The sequence below is a fragment of the Lotus japonicus genome, chromosome 2 (genome assembly GCF_012489685.1).
Source record: "Lotus japonicus ecotype B-129 chromosome 2, LjGifu_v1.2".
Taxonomy (NCBI): Eukaryota; Viridiplantae; Streptophyta; class Magnoliopsida; order Fabales; family Fabaceae; genus Lotus; species Lotus japonicus.
The window spans coordinates 30,292,531-30,301,920 of NC_080042.1; positions in this window are offsets into that span (position 1 = coordinate 30,292,531).

Below are 9,390 nucleotides of genomic sequence, written 5' to 3' on the forward strand. Positions count from 1 at the left end.
ACGATGAAGGAACGGTTGACGACGTCACCTGTACTCGTCTTACCGCAACCGGAGGAACCGTATGAGGTATACTGTGATGCTTCGCATCAAGGTTTGGGATGTGTGCTGATGCAACATCGGAAGGTGGTTGCTTATGCTTCAAGACAACTGAAGGTGCATGAGAAGAATTATCCGACTCATGACTTGGAACAGCTGCAATCGTATTTGCGCTGAAGATTTGGAGACATCACTTGTATGGATGCAATTTCACCATATTCAGTGATCATAAGAGCTTGAAGTACTTGTTTGAGCAGAAGGAGCTGAACATGAGGCAGCGCCGGTGGATGGAGTTTCTCAAAGATTACGAGTTCACTCTGCAATATCATCCTGGAAAGGCGAATGTTGTTGCTGATGCCTTGAGCAGGAAGATGCACATCTCGTCGATGATGGTGAAGGAAATGCAGCTGTTAGAGCAATTTCGAGATTTGAGCTTGGATGTGAAATTATCCGAGGGAGAACTGAAGTTCGGGATGATCAGAATTACCAATGGGTTGATGGAAGAAATCCGAGACCAACAGTTACAAGATGAGTTTCTGCTCGGGAAAAGAAATTTGGTAAGTCAAGGTAAGGACCCAGAATTCAAGGTGGGAAGTGACAATATCCTACGGTGCAAGGATAGGGTTTGTGTGCCTAACAACCCTGACTTGAGAAGATTGATTATGGATGAAGGTCACAAGAGCAAGTTAAGCATTCATCCTGGAATGAAGAAGATGTACCAGGACTTGAAGGTGAATTTTTGGTGGCCAGGAATGAAAAGACAAGTGGCTGAGTATGTAGCTGCATGTCTGACATGTCAGAAGGCGAAGGTGGAGCATCAGAAGTCTTCAGGTATGCTACAAAGCTTGGATGTGCCAGAATGGAAATGGGATAGCATATCGATGGATTTCGTCGTGGCTTTGCCAAGAACTCAGAAGGGATACGATTCTATTTGGGTAATCGTGGATCGACTGACTAAGTCGGCTCATTTCGTACCGGTGAGGACTACGTACAACGTGGAGAAACTATCCGAGATATATATAGCGGAGATTATACGACTTCACGGAGTACCGACAAGTATTGTATCCGATCGAGACCCGAAGTTTACATCACATTTTTGGGGAGCTCTTCAAGAAGCTTTGGGAACGAGGCTGAGACTAAGTTCTGCTTATCATCCGCAGACTGATGGACAGACTGAGAGAACTATTCAGTCGTTGGAAGATTTGCTACGCGCTTGCGTTCTGGACAACAAGGGCAGTTGGGATACCTTATTGCCATTGATTGAGTTCACATACAACAACAGTTTTCATACGAGCATTGGTATGGCACCGTATGAGGCTTTGTATGGCCGCAAGTGTAGAACACCTTTGTGTTGGTACCAAAACGGAGAAAATCTGTTGGTAGGACCAGAACTTCTGCAACAGACCACTGAGAAGATCAAGCAGATCAGAGAGAAGATGAGGACTTCTCAGAGTAGACAGAAGAGTTATGCAGATCAGAGGCGCAGAACTCTGGAGTTCGAAGAAGGAGATCATGTATTTCTGAGAGTTACTCAGACGACGGGTGTTGGTCGAGCAATCAAGTCAAAGAAGCTTACGCCCAAGTTTATTGGACCGTATCAGATCACTCGTCGAATTGGACCAGTCGCATATCAGATTGCACTACCTCCATTTCTATCAAATATTCATGATGTATTCCACGTGTCACAACTGAGGAAATATATTGCGGATCCGACACATGTTATCGAGCTGGATGATATTGAGTTGAAGGATGATCTGTCTTTCGAGACACCGCCAATTAGCATTGGTGACACCAGGATAAAACAGTTGAGAGGGAAAGAGATCGAGTTAGTGAAGGTCATTTGGAATAAAGACACTGGTGATGCGACATGGGAGCTGAAGGAGAAGATTCAAGAACAGTATCCAGAACTTTTTACTAACCCATAAGTTTCGAGGTCGAAACTTTCTTTTTGGAGGGTAGTAATGTAAGGCCCGAGTTTTTAAGCTTATGCTAAGTGAATAAACTTCTTATTCACGATTAGGGTTGATGTGATGTGAAGGGAAACCTGAACGAAAGTTTATTAAATGAAATATATTTATGAAGGAGAAAGTTCAGGAAAAGTTCAAGGATTTCATTATGATCGATAAAAGTTATAGCACGAACGTTTTACGCTTAAACCTAGGTCAGAAACCCTAGTATATAGCTAATTTTCACTTTTAGGCACGTTGGCAGTTAATTCCAAAAATCTTCAGAGAAGTGTTAGAACTTTTCTTTTTCCTTATATCACAATCGTTTCGAGGCGAAACTCTAGGATCTACGAACGTCCGATTCCAATCATCGGAAGTTTGCCGAAACCGAATCCCTGGTATTTCAAAACCCTAGAATTTCTCGACAATGAAGACTTTATCTATTCAGAGCTTCAAATGGATATTCTACACGCGTACACCCATTTCTCTTGATGATTTCAATCTTTCTTCAGAAGGAAGTTTTCCATTCCGACATTCGATGCAAAAAGCAACTTATCGGGTAAAATAGTTTTACACCGACTTTGCACCGACTTTGCATTAGTTGCCAAAAATACAAGGAGACCTCTCTATAGTTTTGGAATTCTTTTGCCAAAACATATCTTATAATTCATGGAGAGTGACGCCGGAAAAATCAGATTCGCGAAACTTTCTTTTTCCCGCGAATTTCCACCTTCTATATATAGCAAATAAAGGAAGAAAAAACCAAATTTTCTACCCATTTCCCCACCCAAACCCGCGGCCACAAAGAGGAAGAAGGAGGAGGAGATTTTGTTCATCGTTTGCTTGATCGTCGATCAATCAGTTGCTACTTCAAGGCTTCGAGGTATAGTCGCTAATCCTTACCTCCGATCGCTTTTTCCATAGCTTTTCTGTAGAGTTTTCTGAGTGGATAGTTTATGGGTTTTTGCAAAACTATCCTGAATCTTTCATTTCTGATTCTAAACCTCTTCTATGTATGCCCAAGATCACTTCTGCCGGATTAGATTTTCCGTTATGTCGCCGGAATTCCGTCGGAATCAATTTGAGCCTAAAATACCCATTTATGTAGTTTTTGGTGTAAAGCTCCAATCTTTAGGCTGTAAACTATCGCCTTAGCTTAGTGCTAGTAGGATTAGTTGTTATGAACGTCGTTGGTGACGTCCCTGCAAAATTTTATTTTTGGGATTTCAGTTTTGAAAATCCTAAGTTAAAAATCATGACCAAAATACCCCTGCGACAGTTTTTAATCCGATAATTTTTTCGAGTTCAGAATACCCTTAGTTACGGCTTATGAAAGCATAGGAACCAAGTTTGATCGAAGAAAAATCGAACCCTACAATTACCTATAGTGGCCGAGAGCTATAAGGGGGGAGGAGGAAATTTCCTTTTCCGAAAACTTGTCTTTTCGCGCTAGTTTATCGTACCTTAGAGTATAGATTACTTCGAGTAACCTTAGTAAGTATCGATAGCTTAGTTTCCGATAGATTCTGATTGATTTTTTTGTGGTTTTGTTCTAAAGGTGATTTTGAGGAATTTCCTGAGGATCAACACCTTGCTTGTGAAGAAGAGTTTGAAGTTTTTGCTGGAGAACCTTCAGGTGAGGGCTTCTCACTGAATCTCTAGTTAATGCTTAGGGTCGATATTTCGACATTGTTTACTGTTTATGCACTGAGATTGTGTGTGATTGAAAATGTTTTCTGAGGCTTCGGCTGACAATGTAGATGATTCATCTACTGAATGTTTTTGAAGATTGACTTACATGCTATGTGCTATGTGGGTAATCTAGGATGTGTGGTGCATGCTTTATATGCTAAGTGCTAAGTGTTTATGACGCGATTTATTGATATATGACATGTTGTTGATTGTGATGATTTAAATATGCTTTACACTGAAAATCTGAGATTCTGAATGGTGAGAATAGCGGGCAGGTCATGCCGATTTTATTTTGAGAGTTTTGAGAAAGTTTGATAGGACGAACGAGGTTCGGGCCTTGTATAGGGTTTATGGATCGAGACATTCTCTGGAGTCATTTGGGGATTCGAAGATCCCGAGAACTTATAGGAATTGCGATAAGACTAAAAAGGATATTATTTTGAAAAGAAAATTCATAAGACATTAAACAACCTCTAAATCTTTAAGTAAGGGTAATAATCTCGAAAGGAGGCTTTGGATGAAAATCATAGTATGGAAAACGAGAAGTGTCGTTGGATCCAAGTGTTGAGTCTGTTGTTGTTGTGCTGTTGGAGCAGCGTTGGTTGTTGTGCTGTTGGAGCAGCGTTGGTTGTTGTGCTGTTGGAGCAGCGATGTTGTTGGGCTATCCTGGGGATAAGTCCGGGGAACCGTTAGTTCCCGAGTATGTGATACTCTTGTGCTGTTGGAGCAGCGATGTGTGTTGTGAAGTGTGTCTTTTGTCGCAGAATCGACTTTACCTTAGGGTAAGCTTTTAGAGACTTTAACTTCCCTAGAACACGTGGCGACGTGTCGAGTGAGGACGGAGACGTTGTTTGACTAATCATTTTGCATACATGCAACATTAATGAGGTATTAACACAGGACGTACTCTGGACCTCGTCGGATTCCAAAATGGTCATAAGACCCGGATTTCCGTGATAGAGCGTCTGTAGACGTCTCTTGTAGCAGACCGAAATGGCAGACCTACGGGTTACGGCTGATCTGACTACCGTTGTTGTTGGAGTAAGAGGCACGCGGGCCGAAATGGCACCACCGTGGCTGGTGAAGGGCTGATCCGTTGATGTCCATCCGTTCCGGATTGCATATTGGTTGACTGGGTTAACCTGCATACATATCATGCAACATGCATACTAATTTAGTTGTTGAGTGTGATTGCTATTTGATTATCTTACTTGTAACATGCTAAGTGTTATTATTGCGTTCATGATATTGTGGAACATGCAACCCTAGGAATGATATCTTTAGCTATAAGCCTAAGTGGCTATCTATTATTTGTACCTATTGGGTTTATTATCTACATAGTTCTTTAGAGTTGACCCTCGCGTCTTCTGTGTGTGTTTTGGCGGACAACGCCTTTTGTCAGATGAACATTGCGGATTGGTTCGCAATGGTCCACCCTTCGGGGGGGATTAGGTACGAGATGATCGACCAGGACGACCCCGGGTCGTGGGTGGTTGACCCCGCGAGCCACCGAGCGACCTATTCGGGGCGTGTCATGGAGGACCACGTGGACAGTGGAGGACTCTTGAGGTCAGGAGTGTTGAGGCGATGCTCTATCAGCTTCAACTTGCCACCGGGCGTTCACTGTGGACCAGGTCTTGGAGGAGCACCGCCGCCACCGTCATCTTCAGAGGAGGAGGATCCCTCAGAGGAGATTCCAGTGGGAGTGCCTTCGGCAGGGTCTAGTGCACCCTCCGTTGCGATCATTGATGATCAGGGTTCGGGCCCTAAGCCCGTGAGTCCAGCATCCGAGAGCGTTGCAGGAGCGAGGGGAGGACGGATAGGGTTGATAGACTTGGTCGTTCTGGATTCTGATTCAGACGACGATCATGCTAGCACATAGTTTTGAGTGTTGGTATGAGCTCCTCGAGTTAGGATTAGTGTAGGAGTAGAGTTTTAGCTCTGACAGTCTTGCTTCATTCGTTACTTAGGGGACAGGGTAGATCCGCCTATAGCTTTTTGTGTGGTTTCCTTACGGGAATCACAGAGAGTTGGTTGGACTTAGGAGGTCTTATTTTCAGGCCATTGGGTCAGCTGATTCTCAGTTTTGAGGGATGGTGTTGCGGGCACTTCACCCTTTTCATTTGGTTTGTATATATTGCCTTCGGGCGTTACACTTTTCTTTCCGTCACTGGAGGTTTACTCGTGACGAGGTTACTACTACAGCGGGGGCTGTTTATATATTGTATATTAGTTCTGATTATTGTTATTGTTGGGTTTTATTTAATTCAGTCTTGTCTTAGTTATTATCAAAAAAAAAATATTCACGTTTTTCCGCATTAAGTTTATTTTGGTTACTAAAGTGACGCCACCGAAATCGGGGTGTTACAGTAGTCGACACATAATCTCGACTTCCCGTCCTTTTTCTTCACCAATAAGACTGGCGCTCCCCAAGGTGAAACGCTTGGTCGTATGAATCCCTTCGACAGAAGATCTTCGAGTTGGGACTTCAGTTCCACTAGCTCCGCAGGTGCCATACGATATGGTGCAATCGAAATCGGCCCTGTTCCCTGTAATACCCCGATTTCGGTGGAGTCACTTTAGTAACCAAAAGTAAACTTAATGCGGAAAAACGTGAAATATTTTTTTTTTCGATAATAACTAATACAAGACTGAATTAAATAAAACCCAACAATAACAATAATCAGAACTAATATACAATATATAAACAGCCCCCGCTGTAGTAGTAACCTCGTCACGAGTAAACCTCCAGTGACGGAAAGAAAAGTGTAACGCCCGAAGGCAAAAGGTACAATCCACAAGAAAGGTCAAGTGTCCGCAACACCATCCCTCAAAACTGAGAATAAGCTGGCCCATCGGCCTGAAGCAAGACCTCCTAAGTCCAACCAACTCTCTGTGATTCTCGTAAAGAACCACACAAAAAGCTATAGGTGGGAAACTACCCTGTCCCCAAAGAAAACAAATGATGTTCAGAGCTAAGACTCTACTCCTACACTAATCCCATCTCGAGGAGCTCACACCAGCACTAAAACCTACATGCTAGCATGATCGTCGCCCGAATCTGAATCCAGAACGACCTAGTCTATGTACACCATCCGTCCTCCTCTCGCTACCGCGATACGCTAAAGTTCCCGCATCTCAACCCTAGTTCCTCCCGAAGGATGAACCATCATGAATCAGCCCGCCAAAGACATCTGACAAAGGGCGTTTGTTCGCCAAAGCACACACAGAAGACGCGAGGGTCAACTCCAAAGAATTATGTAAATAATAGCACCAATAAATATAAATAAGATAATAGCCACTTAGACTTATAACTAGGGATAACATCCTAGGGTTGCATATTTCCACAAAGAATATAACGACTGTAAATCACAGTTAACGTGCATCAAGTAGAACTAACAAGTATCAAACACACTCATCAACTATGTCAGTATGCATGTTGCATGAAATGATATGCAGGTTAACCCAGTCAACCAATATGCAATCCGGAACGGATGGACATCAACGGATCAGCCCTTCACCAGCCACGGTGGTGCCATTTCGGCCCGCGTGCCTCTTACACCACACAAAGGTAGTCAGATCAGCCGTAACCCGTAGGTCTGCCATTTCGGTCTGCTACAAGAGACGTTTACAAACGCTCTTTCACGGAAATCCGGGTCTTATGACCATTTTGGAATCCGACGAGGTCTAGAGTACGTCCTGTGTTAATACTCCATTAATGTTGCATGAATGCAGGATGATTAGTCAACCAACGTCTCCGATCTCACTCGACACGTCGCCACGTGTTCTAGGTAAATTAAAGTTTCTAAAAGCTTACCCTAAGGTAAAGTCGATTCTGCGACAAAATACAATAATCATAAAATGAGTGCAACCACTCACGATGACTCTTCGGGTCATCAATGCTCTCACGAAGTCTCACGCTTCAGTGAAGTTTCATGCTCTCACAAGGTCTCACGCCTCAGTGGAGTTCCATGCTTTCCACAAGGTCTCACGCCTCAGTGGAGTATCCCGCATTCACAAGGTCTCACGCCTCAGTGAAGCTTCATGCCGTTCACGAGGTCTCACGCCTCAGTGAAGGTCCATGCTTTCCACAAGGTCTCACGCCTCAGTGGAGTATCACGCATTCACAAGGTCTCACGCCTCAGTGAAGCTTCTCGGCTCATCCCTTGGATGGCTAACAAACTGCTCAACGAGCGAAAGAGTACCAACATACTCAGAACTTACCAAACTCCTCAACACTTGGATCCGACGACACTCCTCGTTTTTCCAAAACTATGACTTGACTTCCAATGCCTTCCTTCGAGGTTGTTATCATTACTTAAAGATTTTGAGGTTATTTAAGGTCTTATGAATTTTCTTTATAAAATAGATTCCATTTCGTCTTATCGCAAGTCTTATACATTTGCAGGATCTCCCAATCCCAAGTCGCTTCCAGAGGATGTCTCGATCCACTAAACAAAATTAAGGCCCGAACCTCGTTCGTCCTATCAAACTTTCACAAAACTCTCAAAATAAAATCGGCATGACCTGCCCGCTATTCTCACCATTCAGAATCTCAGATTCCAGTACAGAGCATATTTAAATCATCACAATCAACAACATGTCATATATCAATAAATCGCATCATGAACACTTAGCACTTAGCATATAAAGCATGCACCACACATCCTAGATTACCCACATAGCACATAGCATGTAAGACAATCTCAAAAACATTCAGTAGATGAATCATCTACATTGTCAGCCGAAGCCTCAGAAAACATTTTCCAATCACACACAATTCCAGTGCATAAACAGTAAACAATGTCGAAATATCGACCCTAAGCATTAACTAGAGATTCAGTGAGAAGCCCTCAGCTGCAGATTCTCCAGGATTATCTTCTAACTCTTCCTCACAAGCAAAGCGTTGCTCCTCAGGAAATTCCTCAAAAGTTCCTTTAAAGCAAAGTCACAGAAATACTATCAGAATCTATCGAAAACTAAGCTATCGATACTTACTAAGGTTACACGAAGTAATCTATACTCTAAGGTACGATAATCTAGCGCGAAAGACAAGTTTTCGGAAAAGGAAATTTTCCTCCTCCCCCTAAATAGGGCTCGGCCACTTTAGGTAATTATGGGGCTCGATTTTTCTTCGATCAAACTTGGTTCCTATGCTATCATTAGCCGTAACTAAGGGTATTCTGAACTCGGAAAAATTATCGGATCGAAAACTATCGCAGGGGTATTTTGGTCATGATTTTTAACTTAGAAATTTCAAAACTGAAATCCCAAAAACCAAATTTTGCAGGGACGTTACTAACGACGTTTATGACAACTAATCCTACTAACACTAAGCTAAGGCGATAGTTTTTAGCCTAAAGGTTGAAGCTTTACCTCAAAAACTCCAAAAATGGGTATTTAAGGCTAAAATTGATTCCGGCGGAATTCCGGCGACATAACGGAAAATCTAATCCGGCAGAAGTGATCTTGGGCACATATAGAAGAGGTTTAGAATCAGAAATGAAAGATTCAGGATAGTTTTGCAAAAACCCATAAACTATCCGCTCAGAAAACTATACAGAAAAGCTATGGAAAAAGCGATCGGAGGTAAGGATTAGCGACTATACCTCGAAACCTTGAAGCAGCAACTGATTAATCAACGATCAAGCAAGGATTGAACAAAATCTTCTTCTCCTCCTCTCCTCTCAAACTCGCGGCCTCCTTGGATGAAATG